This window comes from Macaca nemestrina, chromosome 13, assembly GCF_043159975.1.
Source record: "Macaca nemestrina isolate mMacNem1 chromosome 13, mMacNem.hap1, whole genome shotgun sequence".
NCBI classification, from domain to species: domain Eukaryota; kingdom Metazoa; phylum Chordata; class Mammalia; order Primates; family Cercopithecidae; genus Macaca; species Macaca nemestrina.
In genome coordinates this window covers 57957160-57982501 of record NC_092137.1, presented here as the reverse complement: position 1 = coordinate 57982501, position 25342 = coordinate 57957160, and the positions used below count along the sequence as shown (strand labels likewise).

General features: G+C 35.4%; 1 long non-coding RNA gene across 1 annotated transcript in view; it reads left to right on the top strand.

Annotated features, from left to right (window-relative positions):
• Positions 1-25342, top strand: part of LOC139357856 (uncharacterized) — a 224927-nt gene that overhangs the window by 146226 nt on the left and 53359 nt on the right. The window contains exon 2 of the long non-coding RNA XR_011611747.1: positions 11723-11902. This is a non-coding gene — a long non-coding RNA (uncharacterized lncRNA). The remainder of the gene's footprint in view (positions 1-11722; positions 11903-25342) is intronic.

Here is a 25342-nt window from a genome sequence, read left to right as displayed (position 1 = left end):
TACACAGATAAACACATACATAGCATAAATATAACATAGACTATAAGTAATAATACATATTTCTATTACAGTGATACTAGGCATATTGTATGAATATTTGCTCTGGAGGAAAATTACTGTACTGATTGTTGAAGCCCTATTCAAGTATGAGCATGGGCAGGAGGAAAATTCATGATCTTTTCCAGCGGGCAGATACTTTCAATACCTGGATTCCACAGTCTTAATCTTCTCCTTGACCCTTTCTATGTACACCTTTTCTTGTGTCTTTTCTTTTACCATTCCAATCTTGAGATTTTTCTTACCTTAATCCGTCTCATTCTAACTTCCATCTTTTCTTCAATTTCTGTTCCTCTCTTATTTCTTAAAGAGTAGTGACTGTAAAATTTTATTGGACATAATTATTTAATAGTTTTATTAAAATAATAAGTAATTTAAAAACCATCCTGCTGATACTATATCCTTTTCTTTTTATCTGCTACATTAAAATGACAGTGTCTTTATGTCTCTACATATTTCATTAGCAATGAAATTAATATGAATTTCATTCTAATATTAATAGCTTGAGTAAAGTATATTTTAATTTTTTAACCTCTAAATGATGCATCAGGAGAAGTGATGAAACAAAAGATTTTTCTTATAAAAAATGTGGTCATTTTTATTAAATAAAATCTCTCTCAGCTATGTAGTAAAAATGAGACTGGAAGTTAGATATTTTATAGCTATGTCTTTTACAATTTGTAGGTAAATGAGTGTACTGTATTTAAACTCATGTAAAAATTGAGTAGAAATGATCTGAAAAGCACAATAACTAAAAGCAGAGTTTTTGTTTTGTAGGATGCCAACTGTGTATGGTACTTATGTAAAATTCTAGCAAATGGAAAGAACCAGAAAATAAATATTAATAAATCACTTTAAACTATGTAAGTCAATGGATTCTTTTATAAAGAAAGCACATTTGTTACACTTATTGATTACAGATAACTGGAATATAGTAACAGAGATATATGTGAGCAGATCTGACAAATAAGGTATTTAATATTCCTTTTCTGATTTACTGATTTGTAAATATGTTAAAAATTGTGTCTTTAAATATGACCTGGCACGTTAGATAGCATATAAAATGCAAACTTCTTAAAATGTTCTTGACCAAAGATGAAAAAATTTCCAGATTTAATGAGATTTTTGTTAAGGACACTGGCCAGTTGTTGCAATGACAATAGATGACACCTGAGTATAAGGTCAACAAAAACAACATGTCATCATATTTCTTGAGGCAAATTTTAAAGAAATATGCTCTTGTGGTTCGTATGACTGTTGGTGGGACTAAGACTGTCATTGTTCTGGCTGAGTAGGCAAAGTCTGTGTTATGTGCTTTGTTGTATCCAAGGTTCCCAATACAGTGGAGGGCTTTGCTAAATAGCCTTTTCAGGGGATGTGGACTTTAAATATAAAGGTGAACTGTTTGCTCCTTTCTTGTGAAATATCAGCTGCACTCTAAAATAATGTAGAGTATCTTTAGACCTTGAACAAAGCACATTATGTATGTTATTTTAAAATTCTCTTTCACTATATAATAAATTGAGGATCCTATACTGACACTAACTTGCCGTTCATTTAGCTCTAAAAAATGACAGCTTTCACTCCAAAGACTTGTAAGCAGTGTTATTCTGCCCGTCCCATCATTACAAACAAATTAAAATTCAAGATCGAAATATTGTTATCAGTTGAGAAAGCTGCCAGCTCTTTAAGAAGAGCCTGTCTTTCATGGTAGGGACAGACTTGTACCCTTTGGAGCAAAAAACTGCAGCTATACATTCCTAATTTTGTATGATTTCACTGTTTTCCAGAGGCTCCAGGAAGGTTAGAAAGGAAGTTATGGGACTAAAAAAAATATTTAATCTAAGTTGTAAAGGAGCTTGGAACCATAACACAAGCATCATAATTAACTTTAATAATTATAAATGTAAATGCAGACAAGCCACAAGGTTTTAATGGTGTGCCACATGCTTCTGCTAATTATTTTAGAGTTTGGACACATTCAGTGCCAGCTAATTATAAACCCTGCTATGGAAATCATCTGTTTATATTAGACTTATTGATCTCTAGTGTTTAAGCAATATGAAAAGGGAAATCTACAATGCTGGACCATCTGCTTTGTATTCCTAATTGCTTTTAAGGAATCAAATATATAAATAGTCAGCTTTTTATATATTGGGCTTCTAACTCTTTCAAGAGACATATAGTACAAACCCAAGTGAATTTTAAAAGCCTATTTGAAATGTTGCTTCCCTGGCTCCTCTAAAATACCCTTCACCCCTTGCCCACATCATATTCTCCTCTGACCTTTCTGCAGATCTCCAGAGCACCTTCTTTTCCCCCAGATCTCATAAACTGGTAAAAGTAACTGAGACTTGAGATGTTTACCATGTTTTAATTACACCTTTTCTTTTACTTTCTATGAACAAGCCCTCTTCCCATCCCCCATCCCGTAATAACCATGAATATTACATTATGAGTACAGAAGAGGATGGCAAGGAAAAAATGTCGAGGTGAATGTTTTCCTCTAGTGGGAAATATTTCACTTTAGGACAAATTAAATTTCCTGGTGTGTAGAGTGGACGCCTGGTGGGACCAGAGCAGTGTTACTTCTCAACCCTAACAGGCCTGGCAGGAAAGTCTATTCTTACGGTACATCCTGTGATTCTACATGGAGGTTGAGATTAAATGAATAAAGAGTTGACTTAGAATGAAGTTGTTCACTTCATCTATCACTGCCCACATAGCTATTATTTCGTTGGCTGAAAATATCCACCCTGGAAAAGGTTTCTTTCTTTCTTTCTTTCTTTCTTTCTTTTTTTCTTCTTTTTACGGAGTCTCACCCTGTCACCCAGGTTGGAGTGCAGTGGTGAGATCTTGGCTCACTGCAACCTCTGCCTCCTGGGTTTCAAGCGATTCTTCTGCCTCAGCCTCCCAAGTAACTGGGATTACAGGTGCACACCACCATGCCTAGCTAATTTTTGTATTTTTAGTAGAGACGGGGTTTCACCATTTTCGCCAGGCTGATGTGAACTCCTGAGCTCAAGTGATCCACCCACCTCGGCCTCCCAAAGTGCTGGGATTACATGCGTGGGGCACTGTTCCCGGCCAGAAAGGTTTCTTTCTAAAGTCCGTATTTATTCCTTTGAGACTTTCATATTGAATCACAAAATTACTGGCCTAAGATAACTCCTCCTAATATTCTGTCACTCACATGGTCATACTAACAGCAATTATTATATGTATCTCATATGTATGAAATATATGTAATATTTATGAAAATATATATGAGATATAATATTGATTACTATATAGTCTCCCTGGGGTTAGAGTCTTTTATTAGCTTTTGTAGGTAAAGTTAGGATGAGTTTGTAATTTTAGATAAACATTATATGATATAAAGATGTAATTTTAGTTTTTAAGCAAATATTTTCTTTTAGTGATGTAAAAGTTTTAAATTTTGTGCTAAAAGATGAACAGAGGAAAAATTATAAATCTGCCATTTTTCCATATTACACACTTAAATGCCAACACAGAAGGCTTAGGAAAGGTTGTTGTTTAATGACTGACTCCAATAATTGAAGGAAAGACTACAATCACTCTACTTGTAAGAATCCAAAACAAAGAACAATGAGTGCCTCTACTTGCTTCTGGGAAAAGTTAATGGGATGTTACATAATGCTCTAAATAAAAGAAGATTTAATTTAAAATGTATCTGCTACCATCAGTAATACACAGTCATATGTCTTGGGCAATACTTAGGTGGGAAACTCCTCACCCTAATATTAAAATAGCTAGTTATGTTAGAATGGTTGTGACTTTTCTGCAAAGAATTATCTGTTAGAAATTTGCTCCTCTGAAGTATTTTATCTACTCCTCCATAAAGGCTATACTCATTCTGCTTTTTTCTAAAGTTTCGAATGAAAGTTCTATTACCTACCACTTAGCCTGTTACTGTTGACTACAAGATCTCTGAGTTTTAATCTTGGTACATGTATAATTGTAAGGCAGGCCTTCTGTATATTCCAAGTTCATTTTAAGCAGAGTTACAGGTTCTATTCAGTTCCTCAGTGAAAAAGAGAATATTCAAAGTCAGAAAGGAATTAGGAGCTTTTTTAAAAGGTGCTTTAAACAGCTCATGTTCCCCAAGCCCTCAAAGAAAGTTACAAATCAAGAGAGCACAATTGGCAGCTACATTATCAAAGACCTTCTGATAATGCTACCATTAAAATTGAATAATATTGTTTAATGGGCTTTTTAAAAGCAGCCATCCTTTGGATCTGACACTTCAGCATGATTATCTTCCATTCCCATTTAAGACTACAACAATCCAGTGATAATTATAACATCCGTTTCCATCTGGAGTTCAGGGGACTCATACATGTGAATATCGAGAGACAGTTGAGCATCTTCGGTTTAGAAAGTGGACATTAATTTGAAATTTGTGACAACTGCCATTTTTATTTTAGTTTAAATAGCTTATCTGAAATATCCTCTCACCAGGTCTTTTTTGCCACTAGCAGGTTGTGGCAGTGTTCTATATAAATTGGCCTCATGATTGTGCTTTTATGGACACTAAAAATATAAAAGTAGAAAAATCATTATCACTCACATTTTCTTTCCTGTAAACTGAGATAATTTCAATGACACCATTTGCTCATTTCCTATTAATTGTCATTTAACAAAAATCCAAACAGCATTAAATTCGTTCATTTCCTAATCTCTCTCAATTTGTTTCTAAGAAGCAAGCATTCTCATTACTAGTTGCATTTTTTACAAAAGCAAAAACAGAAACAAAAACAAAACAGTACCAAAGACAGTGCTTGATGCATAGTAGGGCTTCAGATGTTTTCAAGTGTTGTTGAATGGATGGTTTTACAAATAGTTAAACACTCCATTAGGATTTTTATTTAAGTGAAGTTTTTATGAAGTTTTTATTAGGTGAAGAATTACTAGGTTAAGCCATATAAAACTGCATTTTTGTAGGTAAAGAACTCAAGCATCAACAATTTTGTATGTTCAACTTAATACATTTGAAGACAATAGCCTTCTCCCTGATGTATCTTCTTGGTAAATAAGAATGTTTTTGTTTTTTAAAAATTGAATTAAATCATTTTTCTACCTTAACTATAGTAATGCAATGAAGAAAGCCAAAAATGGTGGGGTCGGTCTAACTGAAGTAAAATATGACTTTTATTGATTAATTGTGTCTATTTTATCGGCTACAAAAGTGGAAAATTTACTTGCGCTAAAACAAGTTTTTTGTTTTGACAATTATTCATCTAATTACAGACTCTATTACATACTTTAGATGGGGATTTGATATCAAAGTCAGGTTTCTTTCTGGAAAGACCTTTCACAGACTTGCATGGGATTTTCTTCCACTGGTAAACCCCATCTCAAGAGTTGGGTTGAATTGTGTCTGTTCAGCCAGTCAAATCTAAATCCTATAGAATTGTCTACCTGTATATCTTTGATATTTTTGGCAGTCTTCCTCTTAAGTTTGTAGAAAAATTAGCATATTAATGGTGAGATCTAAAACCTTTGCTCAATACCAGAAATTTAGACTGAAGGGATATACTGTGATGAAGTGATCTGCAGTAATGGTTTAAAGTTCTTGTGTGTTGTTCCGGAATGTTATAGCTAGCAGTGGGTACACTGATTCCTATAAGGCATTTTGGAAATGTACTTTCAGTTGTGTCAATACTTTCTACGTTGACTTCAAGATGGACTGGTCGTGCTTAGGAATTCTTGGGAATTTATATTTATTAGCTTAATAGGATATACTATCCCATGAACCCACACTTTCAAACTAGTATGGCTACCACTTTCTCACACATTCCTCATTTTGAATAAAAACCTGAATACTAGTCACCTGAAGGAGGCTAAATATTATCAGAATAGTACATTTGAAATTCATTTCATGTTCTTATGTTTTTTCTTTATAAATCACATATACTGATTGTCTTTTATTTTTCATTTATATAGCTAAATATTTTAAACTTTTAACTCTGATTAGCATTAATAATGTTACTAATTTCATTTTTTATAATGAAAACCATTGGGGGAAAATGGAAACTCAGTAAATTTCCTTCAATGAGGGCTGACTCTCCTTAGTGTGAGAATGAGAATCCAATCAGCCCTTTGTGAGGCTGTGATGTCCTCTAAATATACAAAACATAGGATGAGATAATTGAATTTGGTCTCTGGGGTTCCAAGAATAGCACAACCTGGGAATGCTGGTGTCCTCAAAAGAGCAGGACAAAATTGCCACTCATATAATTCATATAATCCTCATTTTCAAACTCGATTCAAACTTTTGCACTAGAATCCCACAAGCAGCATTCTTTAGGTAGTGAGAACACGTACGCTTCCCTCCTTTTTTTTTTTTTTAAGTAGGTACAGTAAAGAAGGGTCGGTTGTGCCATTTTACATTATTTCTTTAATATTACAATGGGAGCTCCCAAACTAAATTTTAAGTTTCAGGCAAACACATTGTGAAATAGCCAAGATATTAAACTCCTCTAGGTTAAGAGGATCTTGGAGCGACCTCCAACTGTAGCATGGCTTCTGAGGAGCTATAATTAGGGTTCATGAGATGAAATCATGCAATTCTGGTTAGCATCTGACTCATCGCAGAAGTCTTATTGGGGGGAACAAATGGGAATATTTTAGAGTCGTAAAGTGAATGATAGAAACTAAACTTTTATCTTCTTTGATTACATGGTAGAAAGGGTTAAAATTCTCTATGTAGATCACTGAAGTTTTATTATATAAGATGACCTTAGGAACTGTCATCTCCCTTGAATTTATACAAAGAATTCAAAGTAAAGGTTTTCTAGGTTACACTTCTTTTTTCAACCCTTTGTCCTGTCAGCTCAGTCCTTGATATCTTCATCTGCCGACATGCCCAGATGTGCAGTGAATGTTGATTTGAGCTGGCCCCTCAACCCCTCCCTGCTGGTGTCATTAAAACCAGGGAGGCAGCGGCTCCCCTGGCATCTTTGGCACGGCTTGGCTTTACACTGCGGACTAAATTATTGATGAAGAGCACTTCTGTCGCAGTGTGTTTTACCCACCTTTAAATGAAACAGTGCGGATTGAGCTGTCACTGCCTCCTCACTCCCTGCAACTTCTACATGACATTTATGATGTGGTTCAGATTGCACCGAAGCAATTAATTTCCAGTAGAGTCTGCACTCAGAATGAAGATCCCTGACAATTACTGAGGGCTGGTTTCTCAATGAGCACATGACACACTCATCAATACCGTACACAAAAGGAAAACATCAAAATATATGTAAAGACGTCTCTGGGATTTGTGATCCTTTTCTCCTCTTCAAATCTACTTCTGGATTCTAAGACTTCGTGTCTATATTGTGCATTTGGTTCCCCTCTGTCTTTTTCTGAAAAGATGGGTGGACTTACCTTCTCAGCATATATTTTACATATGTCTGCCAAAATTGTTTAAAAATTTTGTTGCCTTCTGTGTACGGTTATTCTATTTGAAGCTTTTGTCTGTTTGTTTTTGCTAATAAAGTATTCTTTGATATTTGCATTTAGTTTCTCAAGTGATTCTGTGACCCTCACTTATTTTTCAGTTCATCCAGTGAATGAAATAAGCAGCATATATATGCATATGTGTCTCTGGGTAGATGTATACTTGAGTATGTGTATGTATGCATGTGTATATACATAAACATATTCTTAAAAGAACACAATAAACATTTCCAAATATGTGAAATTTAATATTTGATCAATTATTACAATATTATTACAATAATTTTTTGCTTGTTTCTTTTTAAAAATTGTAAAATATTCAGATTAACTTGGAGAAGAGTGATCTTCACTATATAACAGTTTAAAAGACGCAAATTTTAGTATTTTCAGAATGAGATAATGTCAACCTAGGCTATTCAGATCATTTTAAAAGTTCTTCAAAAGATTTTGTTGAATTGATTTAAAAATATTTGTAATCAGCCTATCTATTCTTCTGAAGGCTTGAATATAAAGTATCTTAAATATTTCCCCGGCTTCCTGTTTGTCATTGTAATTTCTTCAGTCAACTTTTCTTTCATAGGTAGTCTTCTGTTTTGTGCATACTGCCTCATACTCAGCAAAAGTGTATTCTAAATTAACGAGTTTTTAATTTTCAGTTTTCTCATTTAAATGCCTTGTTCCAGAGCCAATGGTTAAAATGCACATGTAACTTGGTGTCATTCTGTGCTGAGGTGCCTCTGGAAAGCAGCAGCATCATTGTCTTTATTACAAAGGCACTACACAGCTAGGCATTAAGGAGTGGAGACTTCTAGCAGACTTCAAAACAGGATCCAGGAAATAATTTGTGTACCAGGAGATGGCAGTTTGATGAGATATAATATATCAATAAATTAATGGAGGAATGTGGATAATCCTAAGAAACATCACCACAACCTTATGAAAATCTAACAGTGGGTTAGGAGGCACTTTGTATGGCAGTGTACTTTCTCTTATGCCTCCTGTCCTCAGTACAGCTACACTTCTAACATTTGGTGGCCAAAGGATGGGAGAATGCTTGGTGTATTTTCCTATCTCAAATTTGATATTTTTCCAGCCCTGTTGAAATCAAGAAAGATAGATGAAATGTCTCTCCTTAGTATTCAGAATTTAACCTCGTTCTTTTTATCTTTAAGGCTGTTTATTGTAATAAATCATTTTTTTGGTACTTCAAGAGATGATGGTTCAGAAAGATAGATTTCAGGGGAAAAAAATCCCATCTTATTATTACCTACTCTTGCCTCAAATAATCTCTGTATTTCAGAGAGAGAGGAGGATACAGTCTATTTTGGGGTAAGTTACAAAACAATAGCAACAAGCCCCAAATGAAAATAATCCACACTAGTTTTGATCAAGATATTTTGGGCATACTTGCATGTATACTCATGCACACACGTATACAAATAAGTCGATTATGGTAATAATATTTGGGGATATCTTTGAGTAAATTATATCCTTATTGACCTAAGAAGTCTATGAGAAGACTCCAAAATTAGAAAAAATTCTAATTATGGCCGGGTGCGGTGGCTCACGCCTGTAATCCCAGCACTTTGGGAGGCCGAGGCGGGCGGATCACAAGGTCAGGAGATCGAGACCACGGTGAAACCCCGTCTCTACTAAAAATACAAATAATTAGCCGGGCGCGGTTGTGGGCGCCTGTAGTCCCAGCTACTCGGGAGGCTGAGGCAGGAGAATGGCGTGAACCCGGGAGGCGGAGCTTGCAGTGAGCCGAGATCGCGCCACTGCACTCCAGCCTGGGCGACAGAGCGAGACTCCGTCTCAAAAAAAAAAAAAAGAAAAAAAAAAGAAAAAATTCTAATTATGATATATCTAGAAAATGATAATCATGATACCTTTTTGAGTACTTATCTCACTACCACCAAGCTTTCTCTCTTTAATTACTCACAATGACTTTAAAAACAATTTTTGAATTTAAAAAAATTTTTTTAGAGAGATGAGGTCTTGTTATGTTGTCCAGGCTGGACTCAAACTTCTGTGCTCAAGAATCTTTCCACCTAAGCCTACTAAGTAGCTGGGACTATAGATGCATGCCACCATGCCCAGCTCACAGTAACTTTTTGAGACGCTTTAATCAAACTCATTTAACAGGTGAGGAAAGCAAGGCTTAGAGAGGTTACGTGATTTGCCCAAGGCCATAGAGTCACTAGTGGGAAAGTCAGTATTCTAGGTCTTCCTGATAACAAAATCTACCTTTTACTGGTTTACTATACTAGATTCTTTGCATTTCTTTTAAGATTCACTTAAATACCTAATTATGGTGGGTATACCTTACTCTGTTTTATATGGTTCTTCATTTCTAGAGTTACTGATTTTTACTTATGCAGAATAAAAATGGTTAAGCTAGTCTAGTCATTAGTTCAATTTTTGACTTTGTAGTTTGAATCCAGGGCCCATTCTTCACCTTTCTCTCTCTCATGTAATACAGATAGTGGAGACTGGCTGCCTACTACCAATGGATACATAAAACCATGACCAATTGACTATTCTAAAACTGCACAATTCATGCTTCAAAGTGTTTGTTTATATAGAGAAAGTAAAAGCAAAAAATTCTAAGCTTCCAAGCTTAGACTATATATCTAATTATACAAATAATTTACACTAAAATATCACTATTAATATTTGGACAAAGTCTTTTCCTTTTGGTCTCCATATAGTACCTACATTCCCAGTAAATCATGGATCTTAAGACTTTCATTTCTTCCTGTCATTTGAATTCCTTCCACTCATGTTGTATCTCTGTAATTGGCTTCTTTTGGGCCACTGAGTCAGATAACTGGAAGCCTTCTAAAAAGAATTTGACAGACTTTGGGTAACCCAGCAAATCATCTCCAAACTGTCGTGTTTCTCATTGCCCCATGGCCATTAAGTTGTGAATAAAATGTTTTCTCATTAGATTGGAGTTGTTAATAAAAAGAATAAGTAAATAAGTTTACTTGTTACAGGCTGAAAATCTAACTATATATTTTAAGAAATTTAACCTTGTGGGGAGGGGGACAGGTGGGAAATCTCTCAGATAATGCGATACACCATAGTAGAGATATAATCTGAGTTCAGAGACCTGAAGTCCACATCAAAGGTGTTCTATTTACTTGTTCTATAATCCTGAGCAAGTCAATTAACATCTGAAACTGCTTCAACATCTATAAAATGAGGATAGTTTTGTCTTTTGAGGTTATTAGAATTTTGAAAGGAGGTAATATATGTGGGAAATATTTTCAGTGGTAAATTGCTAGGTAGATATTAGACTATTTAAAATGATCAAGGCAAAACAGAATTTACATATTTACTTTGATATGTAAGAAGAACAGAGGTGGCAGCATAGGGTAGATACAGTGTCTCTATGCTCTGTCCAGGGACTCAGTCTCCTTCTGACTTTCTGCTCTGACATTTTTAGCTCATGGTTTCGATCCTCAGTGTCATCTTATAGCCTAAAATTGACTGTTAGAGGTCTAGTCATTACATATGCCTTTCAGGCAGATAGTAGGAAGGAAAGGGGAAATGACCAAAAGAGCCAAAAAGGACTAGGGGAAAAATAATTTTCCTAGAACACAATCCTATAATTGCTGCCTGTAATTTGTTGTGAGGCTGGAGAATGTTTTCTTTTAGCTGGGTACATTACTGGAGTTCTCTTAGTAAATGAGAAGATTATGGATATTGTGTAGACAACCAGTGCCCTATGTCTTGGGATTACGTGTGATTTAGATTTTCTCTACAGTGGACTATGTGGACATACATTCTCTACAGTAGACTATGTGGACTATATTTATTTGATACAATGGTGGTGATGAAAACAAACTGGTCTATAATTTTATCCTATTAAATCACGTTACCCTAAAGATTTCCAAATTGGATGTTTTTTTTCAGTTACCATTTGTAAATTTACTAGGAATGCTGTGATGGTTAACACTGAGTGTCAACTTGATTGGACTGAAGGATACGAAACATTGTTCCTGGGTGTGTCTGTGAGGGTGTTGCCAAAGGAAATTAACGTTTGAGTCAGTGAACTGGGAGATGCAGGCCTCATTCTGGGTGGGCACCATCTAATCAGCTGCTAGAATAAAAGCAGGCAGAGGAACGTGGAAAGACTAGACTGGCTTAGTCTATGGCCTCCATCTTTCTCCCATGCTAGATGCTTCCTGCCCTTGAGCATCTGACTCCAAGTTCTTCAGCTTTGAGACTCTTGGACCTTTGACCGCAGACTGAAGGTTTCACTGTCGGCTTCCCTACTTTTGAGGTTTTGGGACTCAGACTGGCTTCCTTGCTCCTCAGCTTGCAGATGGCCTGTTGTGGGACCTTACCTTGTGATCATGTGAGTCAATACTCCTTAATAAATTCCCCTTTATATATACATCTATCCTATTAGTTCTGTCCCTCTATAGAACCCCAACTAATATAAATGCTTTATTTATAAAGATTGCATATCTATAGTATTATTTTGATCACATTACAATCATCTTTGAGTTAGGGCAACAAACATGCACCATGAAATAAGAATCACTTCTTTTACAGAAAATGATGCAAATTTTAAAGAATAAATTTTAGCATGGGATATTGGGCAGTTTGAGATTCTTCTAGCATTTAGTGAGGCTTAATGATGCTAGTAACTTTACTTGAAGTTTAAATGACTTATTTTTCCAGGTGATTTCAGAAACCCCTAGAAGCTCTACTAAATAAAATGAGTCAATAGAGTTAAATGAGTTAGTTAATACATGTGAAACACTTAGAACAATGTTAAGGATAAAATTAACTTCTCCATAGCTGTAGCTTTGTGCTGCACTAGTATTGTGTTAAAATGGCTTTCATTAATAAATATAGTAATGCTTTTTAAAGGCAGAGGGTTAACAGTGATGAAGAAAATACTATCCTTCTTCCACATCTTCTATAATAGAAAATATTAATTGGTCTATACCTTATATAATAAAGTTTCAAAAAGATAATGTTCAATACATTCCCCTCTGTCTCATTAATTTTAAAAATTAATATGCTTACTACACAGACATAATTATGACATGTGAAGTGTAACGCTCCTTGTAGCACGTGCAATGGATATTCATCATGGTTTTTGCTTGTACAGCATGTGAAGCCTGGATAGGGTGAATGTCTCCTTTGCCTGCGTCTTGGCAGACAACACTTTTCACTAAATACAATGTTAGGTTAAGTGCCCCCCAATTCTCAGTGAGTGAAGCTGTAGACATCTGAAGTACTATCATTGGATACTTCAACCTGGGATTTTGAATCTAGGTGATGACACAAAGATGCTGGGCCTGTTGAGGGACTAATCATGGAGTTGAAGTAGAGTGAAGATGGGGCTATCCCAATGGTGTGATATGGTGGTGGTCACTGTTGCCTCCCACACATACTTTGTATGTTCCTACGTACTTTCCTGGCTGTTTGTCCTGTAGGTCCATCAGTTTTGTGAGCCTCCACATATCCTTCCAATAAATCCATTTTCTGTTTTAAGTTAGACAAACCCAGCTTCTGTTACTTGTAATAAGAACTTTGATTAGCTCAATGTGAACCAAAAAATTGAGAAAAAGAAATATTAGAAATATATGAAACATGAGAAATGAGAACCACTTCTTGGGTAGGCATTCATTTAGTGAAATTGTAATTCATTTCATTATAATTCAAAGAAATGTTAGAAAGTCATAACACTATGGGTACTTTATTTTTTATTGTTACATTTTTAGCAAAAATGGAACCCACAGTTTGGAAATCACTTTGCATTAAATTCCTTGGCATATTGAATGTGGCCACTTTTCTTGAGTATTCAAGCAAACCCAAGGAATCTATGCTTATTTGTTTTATGAATACTAGTGAAAAAAGTGACAAACATTTCCTCTTGGTTATAATGGTAATATGGCTAATGTCATAACATGGTTATCTGTTTTTCAATGAGAAAGAGAAATGAGCTTTGGATCTGAATGTTTTTTTTTTTTTTTTTTTTTTTTTTGAGACGGAGTCTCACGCTGTTGCCCAGGCTGGAGTGCAGTGGCGCGATCTCGGCTCACTGCAAGCTCCGCCTCCCGGGTTCCCGCCATTCTCCTGCCTCAGCCTCCTGAGTAGCTGGGACTACAGGCGCCCGCCACCGCGCCCGGCTAATTTTTTGTATTTTTAGTAGAGACGGGGTTTCACTGTGGTCTCGATCTCCTGACCTTGTGATCCGCCCGCCTCGGCCTCCCAAAGTGCTGGGATTACAGGCTTGAGCCACCGCGCCCGGCCAAGATCCGAATGTTAAACCTTCTTCTAATGACAGTTTTCTGGTCAAGGCAAGTGCTCCCTTTGAAATCCAGCTCCCTTTGTAATTGCTTTTGCTGGCTTTCCATAAGATATTAGGGAGATTGCTATGGAACTGATATGGTTTGGCTGTGTCCCCGCCCAAATCTCATCTTGAATTGTAGCTCCCATAATTTCCACGTGTTGTGGGAGGGGACCAATGGGAGGTAATAGAATCATGGGGTCAGTTTCTCCTATACTGTGCTCATGGTAGTGAATAAGTCTCATGAGATCTGATGGTTTTAGAAGGCATTTCCCTTCTTGCTTGGCTCTCACTCTCTCGTTTTGCCTGCCGTTTAAGACATACCTTTGTTCTTCCCTCACCTTCTACCATGTTTATGAGACCTCCCCAGTCGCATGGAATTGTGAGTCCATTAAACCTCTTTTTCTTTATAAATTACCCAGTCTTGGGTATGTCTTTATCATCAGTGAGAATGAACTATTACAGGAACTCAATAATGTCTGACAGACAGATTGAACCAAATACTCAAAGAAATCAGGATTGTTCATTTGCTCCTAGAAAGTATAAGCAATGTTTGGAAGCATGTAGGTAACACTACTATACTAACAAATGTTTAGGGAAAATTTCTTTCTTATTTGATCCAAATTAGTCTATTTAGGACAATTTGTGCTATACTACCCTTCCAGACTGTACCTTTTGATGTGTAGAAAGATTTAAAAAGCTGTATGTGAAATACGACCTGTGAAGGAAGCCATGTGTTTCCATAGACCTCTATTGTCTCTGAGTAAGCAACCACCAGGGAGAAATAAGGGTCATGTGTCATATATGCAAAGCCAAAGTTCAGAAGATTTATGACTTAGTGAATATGTAGATATTGTAGTGTTCTTGACCAAGCTGGCAAGCTGTCCTTGAGTACATCTGAGGTATCATATGAAAAACAAAACAACAATAACAACAACAACAAAACTTCAAAAAGAGAAAGAGACAAACATATACATGCTATCTCTGAACACAGGGATAGTCTCTGAATTCACAAAAATAATGACTGTTCATCCTGTTCTATTGGGAGAGTGGGGTGGGAATTTCCATATTTTGCTTTAGAGGCACTTTCAGAGCCATTTACTGCCATAATTCTTACATCGTTGGATTAAGAGTCATATAACTCTAGTATCAGTAAGAGCCCGTGTAGTAGATTTGCTGATTTAAGGAAAAGAAAAAGAAAGAACTTAGGGCCTCATTTGAGACAAGTCTTTGCACTTCAAAGTGCAGAATGACAGGACAGAGCATCTATTTGCTGCATCTTTTACCGAGGAAAGAAATAATATATCTCACACTGATTGGCTGACTTGTGCTTGTTATAATTTTAACTTTATGCCTTTATGCTGTTCTCGGGTTCTCTCTGATAAGGAGCATTTTAAAGATGTTTTGGCATTTCTCGGGGAGATGATTGATCCTGAAGAGTTAATAGCTGATAGCCAGAGGAATGTTTTGTTGAGGAATGGATACTGCAAAATGTCCTGGCAAGAGTTACTCATTTTCTTTACAAAAGCTGACCACACTTAGCCATTGGTACCTACTATGCAGCAGTTTTATTTCCCAGCACTGGCATTCTACTAGTTATGCTGTCTGTAGTGTAATACTTCTATAGCAATATTTTCCCCCTCTTGCTTCTCATGATCTTTGGACAAAGCTCATGTTCCAAAAAGTTCTGTTGATTATATCTTTTGGAGATTTTTGAACCTCGTAGCTCGTGACACCCACTTAGGCCATTATATAGCTATAGGGTTAAAAGAGGGAATTTTCTGAAGTATTCATTCACTTCCAAAACACTGCATTATCCTTATGTTGCATTTCTTGGAGACTGTCCGTTTTTCAAACTATAAGAATTTTTGGCAGCATAGGTAACAAAGCTACATACCTATGGAGTGATTCCCAGCTCTCCCTCATCACCGTCACATCAAAGTTATTTGCTTTATCCTTTTGATTTTACCTTCTAATGCCTCACACATCCCACCAATGCTTTCCATTTGGACATTGTTTCCACTTATAGTTCCATTACTGGTCTGGAGTACCACAATAGGCTCCTAACTGTGTTCTCTGTTTTTTTTTCTTACGGATTCTAAAGCATATTACTGCTAGATTAAGCATCTCAAAACATAGATCTGAATTTATTGACTCATTGATTAAAACTTCATTTGTTACTATCCCAGATGTTTCAGGAGTATTCCTAACTCTTGCCTCATGCCCCTCCCCTTTAGTTTAATTAAGATATTTGCTTTTCTCTGAACAATTCCCACAATCTCTTGACTCTATGCCTTTATTCATGTCATTGTCTCAAAACTAGAGTGTTCTTTATCTTTATTGTTTCTCTTAAAAGTCCTGTCCAACTGCCAATTCCATGTAAATTGTAAGCTCTTTCATGAAGACATCTTGAGGACCATACCTGAATGCCACTTCTTCCTTCTTGTTTGAATCCCCTTGGATTTGTTAGTAATGATCCTATGCCATCTACTCTGTCATAGAGAAATTTGTGTACTTGTCACTCTGCTTTCTCTATTGTGAGTTCTTCAAAGGCAGGAACTCTTTGTTCTTGTATGTTTCTCCTATATTTTCTAACCATGCATTTAATATTGTAGTAGCTTATTCATTATATAGAATTTTTGACAATCTAGGGTAAAAAAGAACATCCTTTTAAAGTCAGCTGACCTAATATTAACACAAAACTCTGACTGCTTTATTTTATGAGAATGAGTTTTCCATAAAGTCCATAAAGCAAAGGTATACAAAATGAAAAAATATTTTAAACAACGGAGACTATGGGGATTCAGTTTATTTAACCCTGCACATACCTACCTATATTTTAGCTTCTATTTATTTGTGACCCACAAAGAAGCACATGTCATCGTCCGTATAATAATTTTTATCATTTTGATTTCAGAGGCTTTGTTATGGAACTTTGTAAAGTGAGAAACATTTTCTCACATATTACCTACATTTTCCTCCTGTCTTATGGAAGAAGAATTGTTCCTGTGTCTTTCCATAATTAATGCCACCATCTCTACATTTTCTTAACAACTATGTTTTCTGTCTTTTCTGAGATTTAGTTCCATAAAGTCTTCTCTCATGTCTTTAAATTCTTTTCCTTACTGCTTCCTTGTAGCCTAAAAATGTGCTCAAGTCTTTACATACTTTAACCACAGTTTTCTCTAGCTACTATAATATTTTTCTTTTTTTTTTCCAGCACCAGCAAACTTTTTGAAAACAAAGGCTATCCTGAATGCCTCAATTTCTCCCCTCCCCATTCATTCAATGTAGTTGGATTCTAAGTTATAACTCTCCATGGACACTGCTTTTAGAAAAATATCTCACTTTTTAAAAAAAGATCTAGGCACCTCTTTTCAGTTCCAACTCAAATACTTTGTGTTATTTTGAGAAAGTCAGCAATATCAATCTTGAAACTCTTTTCTGCAATATTACTTTTGTGTGATTCTTCTCTTTCCTTCTTTTTCTTTCCAACTAGTACTTATACAATATTGCGTAAATACTCTATGTTTGACATAATGAAGATAAAAAGGTATATACTATCCTTGTGTTAAAACTTAGTCTCAATGGAAAGACAAAACATATACTATGCATAAAAAGTTATATAATGAAATTTCAGAGTTCAAATAATCCCCATTTCAAATGAATTTCATATTTGGGATACTATATAAGCATTTTAACTGGTATTACTTTATTACTTACCTCAGCTTTCATACTTTTTATAAATTGTTTAAAATTTAAGTTTGAGATACATGTACAGGTTTGTTATATAGGTAAACTTTTATCATGTGGGTTCATTGTATAGATTATTTCATCTCCCAGGTATTAAGCCTAGTATCCGTTAGTTATTCCTTACAGATCCTCTCCCTCCTCCCGCCCTCCACTGTCCAATCAGCCTCATTGTGTGTTGTTCCCCTCTATGTGTCCATGTGTTCTCATCATTTAACTCCCACTTATAAGAATATGTGGTATTTGGTTTTCTGTTCCCACATTAGTTTGCTAAGGATAATGGCTTCCAGCTCCATTTGTTTTCCTGCAAAGGACATGATCTTGTTAGTTTTTATGGCAGCATAGTATTCTGTAGTGTATATGTACCACATTTTCTTTATCCAATCTACTGTTGATGGACATTTAGGTCGATTCTATGTCTTTGCTATTATGAATAGTGTTGGAATGAATATATGTGTGCATGTGTCTAATAGAATGATTTATATTCCTTTGGATATATACCCAGTAACGAGATTGCTGGGTTGAATGGTATTTCTGTTTTTAGTTCTTTGAGGAATCACTTTGCTGCCATTCTTCACAGAACTAGAAAAAGCTATTTTTAAAATTCATATGGAACCAAAAGAGAGCCTGAATAGCTAATACACTCCTAAATAAAAAGAACAAAGCTGGAGGCATCACACTACCCAACTTCAAACTATGCTACAGGGTTGTAGTAACCAAAACAGCATAGCACTAGTACAGAGACAGACATATAGACCAATGGGACATAATAGAGAACCCAGAAATGAGGCTGCACACCTACAACTATTTTTGATGAACCTGACAAAGCCAAGCCATGGAGAAAGGATTCCCTACTTAATAAATGGTGCTCAAATAACTGGCTAACCATATGCAGAAGACTGAAACTGGATCCTTTCCTTACAGCTGTACAAAACTAACTCAAGAAGGATTGAAGACTTAAAACACAAAACTATAAAAACCCTGGAAGACAACCTAGGTAATACTATTCAGGACATAGGAATGGGCAAAGATTTCATGACAAAGACACCAAAAGCAACTGCAACAAAACAAAAATTGACAAATGGGATCAAATTAAACTTAAGAGCTTCTAAATAGCAAATGAAACTATCAATAAACAGACAACCTACAAAATAAGAGAAAAGTTTTTTAAACTATGTATGTGACAATGATCTAACATCTGGCATCCGTAAGGAACTTAAACAAATTCACAAGTAAAATCCAAACAATTCTATTAAAAAGTGGGCAAAGGACATGAACAGATGCTTTTCAAAAGAAGACATGCATGTGGCCAGAAATCATATGAAGAAAAGGTCAGTATCACTGATCATTAGAGCAATGCAAATCAAAACCCCAATGAGATACCACCTCACACCAATCAGAATGGCTATTATTAAAAAGTTAAAACATAACAGATGTTGGCAAGGTTGCAAAGGAAAAGGAAGACCTATATACTGTTGTTGGGAGTATAAATTCAACCACTATGAAAGTTCATACTTTTTAATAAGAGTTATGTTTTTCTAAAACATTCACTGAATGTGGTTTTCATCTATATCTATATCTATATATATCTATATCTGTATCTATATCTCTATATCTATATCTATATCTATATCTATATCTATATCTATATCTACAGATAGAGAGATGGAGTCTTGCTCTGTCACCCAGGCTGGAGTGCTGTGGCATGACCTCAGCTCACTGCAACCTCTGCCTCCTGGGTTCAAGCAATTCTTCTGTCTCAGCCTCCCGAGTAGCTGGGATGACAGGCGCGCACCACCACACCTGGATAATTTTTGTATTTTTAGTAGAGATGGGGTTTCATCATGTTGGCCAGGCTGGTCTCGAACTCCTGATATCAGGTGATCTGCCCACCTCGGCTTCCCAAAGTGCTGGGATTACAGGCGTGAGCCACTGTGTCTGGCCTCATGTAAATATTTTCAACACTACTCCAGCAACTCCATACAATTAACTCTTTGGTAATATCAGAGCTCTCCCTCTTTGGGTGACATGTCTAGCCAACTCGGACAGCTTATCACTCCCAAATGCCCAAGAAACATTTTCCCACTTGTCTTTTGATCATATCATCATTACAGTGGAAGGCAGTCTCTAAGAAGGCCCCAGATGATCTCTACCTCCTGATATTCACATCTATGTATAATAAATAGAATATTGCAGAAATTATGTACTGCCAGTTCTGAGATTAGGTCTTTTTGCCTTGAGTATTCCCTCTCTCTCCCTCACCCAGAGGAAGCCAGCTGCTTCGTCATAAGGCATGCCTATAGAAAGGCCCACATGACAAGGGATTGAGGTTGGCCAACATGTGAGTTATCCTAGAAGTGGAAGCTTTCAGATGAGACTGTAGCCCCAACCAATAGCGTGATTGCAATCCCATGAGAGACCTTGAGTCAGATTCCTAATCTACAGAAATTATGACATAATAAATAAAATGTTTGTTGCTTTAAGCTACTAAATTATTGGATAATGTGTTACACAACAAGAAGTAACTAATGTATCTGCTTAAAATAGTCTTACTTTTTTTTTTTGAGACGGAGTCTCAGTGTGTCATCCAGGCTGGAGTGCTGTGGCACGATATCGGCTCACTGCAACCCCCGTCTCCTGGGTTCAAATGATTCTCCTGCCTCAGCCTCCTGAGTAGCTGGGACTACAGGCGTGTGCCATCACGCCTGGCTAATTTTTTGTATTTTTAGTAGAGACGGGGTTTCACCATGTTAGCCAGGATTGTCTCGATCTCCTGACCTCATGGTCCACCCACCTCGGCCTCTCAGAGTGCCGGGATTACAAGTGTGAGCCGCTGCGCCCAGGCAGCCTTACAGTCTTGTTTATCTATCAGTAACATACCAGTTCTAACACTAACTACTCTCTACCTACTTCTTGCTGAAAATGTTTCCTTCTTCATCTATATTCCTATAATATTTAGTTGGTACCCTTCATTGTCATGTGTCACCTGCTTCCTTGTTTATGTCCCCAAGATGATAAATATCTTTAAATGATAGCAACTGGTTCATATATTCCTGTAGCACCTAGAAAATTCCTGATATTCACACCCATGTGCCTTGAATGTGTGTGGGTTTAATGTCTATTTGTTGTGTAAGTATGACAAAGCTATACTTGGTTAATTATCAAAATAAATGTAAAGAACAATAATTATCATAGGATGAGAAATAATTACCTTAATGTTTATGGTAAAATTGTTTTTTTCAAAAAATGTTATGCAGAGAGGAGTGGCAAGGTCATGTGGAGTGAATATGACTGAAATTGCAGAGAAACTGAAAAGAACAGAGGATGTTGTGGGACCAGTTAACAACTGGTTGGTAGGCACTAAGAATTTGAAGGAATGAGTAGCTAAACGGAAGCCCAAACTAAGTTGTACTGGGTGTTTTAGTTTTAGATACAATGGCTGGTACTCCAGGAGGCCTGCACACATGATAAAATGCAGCTGAACTGCATTTAACATAGCACAGAGTACTTGTTTACTAAATATTTTATTCAACTTGAAAATTCAAGGCACGGGAGTGATTTTCAGGGTATTAGCTGGTAAGTGCTGAACTTTATAAGCAACTTGAAGGCCCTAATGTCGTTGAGCAAGCATATAGCAAAGTTTAAGTCATTTAGTTAGAATATTCTGGTGGTGATGTACAAAATTAGATACAGGGACACTGTTAAGTGAGAATAATTAGGTAGCAACTAGTTAAGTCATGAACTTATAATAGACTTATATGTCTTTATATTGGACATTCTATTTCCAAAATCTGAATAATTGTCTTAGTTAATAGACTCTCTTGAAATACACCATTAAAATATACAATTAAAACTTAGTTGATCCTTGTAACTACAACTAAATTCTTTGTATGGGCTTAAGGGAACAGCTGTATTATTTCTCTCCTTTTACTTTTAGAAAGGAAATAAGTTAGTATATGCTTTTATTGCTGGCTATTTAGAAGTTGTACATACAATGGGAAGTATGTGGAACCAGCTAATACCTCACCCATACTTATGCTATGTAAGAAACTTTTCAAAAATTCCAAGCACCTTCAAGACTTCTTGAAAGCTTACAGGTCATCAGAATGTTATAGAGTGGAGGGATTTATTAAAAATAACATTTTGTGGAGATTATACAGGGTTACAAAACAAGGACTATTCCAGATGGCAATAGTCTGTGACTTCAAGACATTTACTATCTTGTAGGAAAGGATTGGGTATGACCAATTTGATTTATCTACTTTCTGGTCTCAATAATGCATAACATAGGAGATAAAATTAAATTAAATCTGTATCAATTCTGGTATTTCACCTATGCTTAAAAAATGAAGACAATGAAAAAGATAAGTCTACAGCTACAAGATTAGTGTTAGGAGTGGATAAAGGAAGACTAGAAAGAAGAAATGAAAGTGAGAAAGAAGTGACTACAGCGTGAGAGGTGAGAAGAGCAAACACAAGGTTGAAGGGTAAGAGTGATTGAGGTCAATGTGGAGTCAAGGGCGAGAATCCAAAATGAGCAGGAAATACAAGCAGTGAAAAAATTAGCCAGATGGGAGGAAGAATCAATTGATCTGTGATAAAAGAAGGAAATGAAAGAAGAGAGTGAAAGAAGAAAAGAATACACTTAGTGCTTAAACAGTACTTTTCATTTTCAGAAAGCTTTGTAAATATTAACTAATTAACCCTCATTTCAGCCCTGGGCATAAGCAATATTATCATAGTTATTATTATTAATAAATGAATGTAAAAGGGGTCAGAAAGGGTTAGACACACAAAGCTTTAAATCTTGTACATGTATTTTATTTCTCTGACATGAAAGCAGTAGCTGGAAGGAAAGTTTTGTTTCAAATTCTTGTAAATCCATTATTATTGGATGAGAACCGCATTTATTTTGCTTCTCCCACCTTAATAACCTTAGGCCACAGGATCTGAAGACATAGTCTGCATCTGACTATGAAGAATTCTTCACCTGCAACTCATCCTTGATGGTAGGACTAAACAGAGCATTAAATTCAGTGTCAGGACTTAGGATTGACAGGATTGTTAGTATTATTTCTAAGAACAATGTGTAACTTCTCCTGATTACTATTCAATTGCAACACGGCAGTAGAAACCAGTTGCACAGTTTATGGTAGCAAATAACACTCATTGTGTTCATTTTGGAGGCTTTCTCTTTTCTTTGTTTCCATTGAGGCAGGATGGGAACTCTCCATTCAGGAACAGTTTAGTTCCAGCTTGCTGAGCACACTCTTGCTTTTCTGGAGGGAAAAATATTGGAAAATGGATTGAATACACCTTTAAATGTATATAGTATAATTCATTTCTTATGCCAGTTAGAACAAGCAAACAGCCACATGCCTGTAATAATGTAAATTTTGCTTTCATTATGACCCTACATCCACAAGCTAATTACACTGCAGATACAAAGGCTGTCGACTTTCCTTCTCTGGAGTGATAAAGGAGCCTGCTGGGTAAAATAGCCACTACTCATGTTATTTCTGGACATATCCAAGCTACTGCAAGATGTTCCTTGCTTTAAAAGTGAATTTTAGCATGAATTCATGGAGTATTTTAAAAAGCAGTGACAGTTATTGTAGGGGGTGCAAATGAAGTGTATGTTGGAGTTGAAGGAAGACTGTTTCACTCCCCTTATTCCAGTTTGCCTTTTTTTATTTTCTTTTTAGCAAAACAAATTTTATACAGGTTGGGTTTCTTTCCCTTTGGTGCACACTACATGCCACTACGTTTCTTAAATAGGATTCCCTAATCCTTACAAAGGGTTTTTCAAAAATGATTATAATGTAAAATTCACATACATGAAATAATTATGTAATTTATGATGTGCAAGTGGCCATCTCTTTTATGTGAAACAAATCAGACAAATATTTACTGAATTTGAAAAGTAAAGATAAACTATTAAGTAATTGACCATGTTGTTTAGGTAAAAATATCTTTGGCTCCTTTCACATATTATTAGGATCTTACATTTCTTTAAGACATGATACACAATTCTTAAATTTCAAAATAAAAAAACTTTCAATTCCATTTTCATTATTCTTTTAATTTAAAATAATAAAATGAATATGTCAAGGCTAACAAAATAAAACTTTAATTACTTTTTTTTTCCAAATTAACACAACTATTCTAGATCTAGTCATTACTTGACATATATACTGAAGCCTGCAAATTTCACCAAGAAATGTGTGTTCTGTAAAGTGAAAAAATAATTTAGATTGAAGGACTATAGTTTGCAAATAACTTTTCACAATTTCTTGATATTACTGATACCATAACAAAATCACTGTGATTTTAAAAAGTATAGTTAGTATGCAATAAAATTTCCTAAAATAATTTATTTTGAACAAAAAATGATTTTGGAGATCCTATTCTATACCTGCTAATTTTTTTAAAATATAGGGATATATAAGAAGCAAACTTTTGTGAGTCTGTGTCCACGAATAATATGTAGTCTTTGTAAACTGTAAACTAAAATATATGAAATGACTAGAAAACTGCTTGGAATGCCTAGCTATATGACATTACATTGTAGAGCTTGAGAGAAGAGGGGGATCAAGGTGGATTAGTGACATCTTAAAATATATCATGGAGCTACATCTAAAATTATAATCATATGATACTGTAATTAATTGTGGGAATAGTGCATTTTAGAATAGTACATGCACTTAGAACCAGCAGACGAAACTATTTCCAGCGTCATAAGCGGTATACATTCTCTACAAATATTTCTAATTAAGAGAGTAGGACATTTCCTTTAGATCTCTTTTATTCTATCAGGTAAGCAATTTATGTGTTCTGAAATGGACTGGTTATATTTTGCTCAGGGAACTGCTACAGGAGCAATCTCTTAGGTTTTGCACATTACAGAACTTTACATAAAACACTTTAGTATTTTATTTCAAACTCATATTTAATGAGATGTGAATTAAAAAGTCTATTTGTGATTAAATCAGTACATTTGAGCTCTCTCTCCCCACCAAAAAAAGAAGGGCAGGGTAAGGGATGTTTGTGCTATTATCAATTGCAGAGTTTATTATTTTAAAAATATATCTAAAATATTTCATAAAAATTTAAATAACTTTAAGATTTATATTTGAATAAGAGCCTGAAATATATATAATATATATATGCACATTCAAAAGAAGAAAGGGACAGATATATCATTAATGATATTTCTCAAATTATATGGATGAAATAAAATTAACAAAGATCATTAATGACCTCTTCTTAAAAAAAAAAAAAAAGCAAATGACAGAAAAGTGTGCGTTTGCTTTCATTTTATTTAGGAGGGTACAAGTATATCATGACCCATTGTGGAATAGCTAGATGATATATTCTCTCTGTCATTTTTCACAATTCATGAATTGAGCATTAAAGACAAAATAAATGTTGTATATAATATGGAACAAATAATTTTGCCATATTAGGAGGAGAATTTAGGGAGTTTCTTTAGAGTAGACTTCTCCCCAAAAGAAGAAACTACCACCAAGAAATTTCTAGAATTCAGTCTTTCAAACTGGTATGGTAGATGGAAATATTTTTCTTTCTGGAAAAAATGCATAAGGTGCTATTTCTCCTGGCAAAAATATGAAAACATGAATTGCACGATTTTTTCCCAGCAAGCGACTGATCTCCACATACATCTATCATTATTCAGCTTCAAACTAAAAAGTCCTATTCTGAATACCAATTCGTATAAAC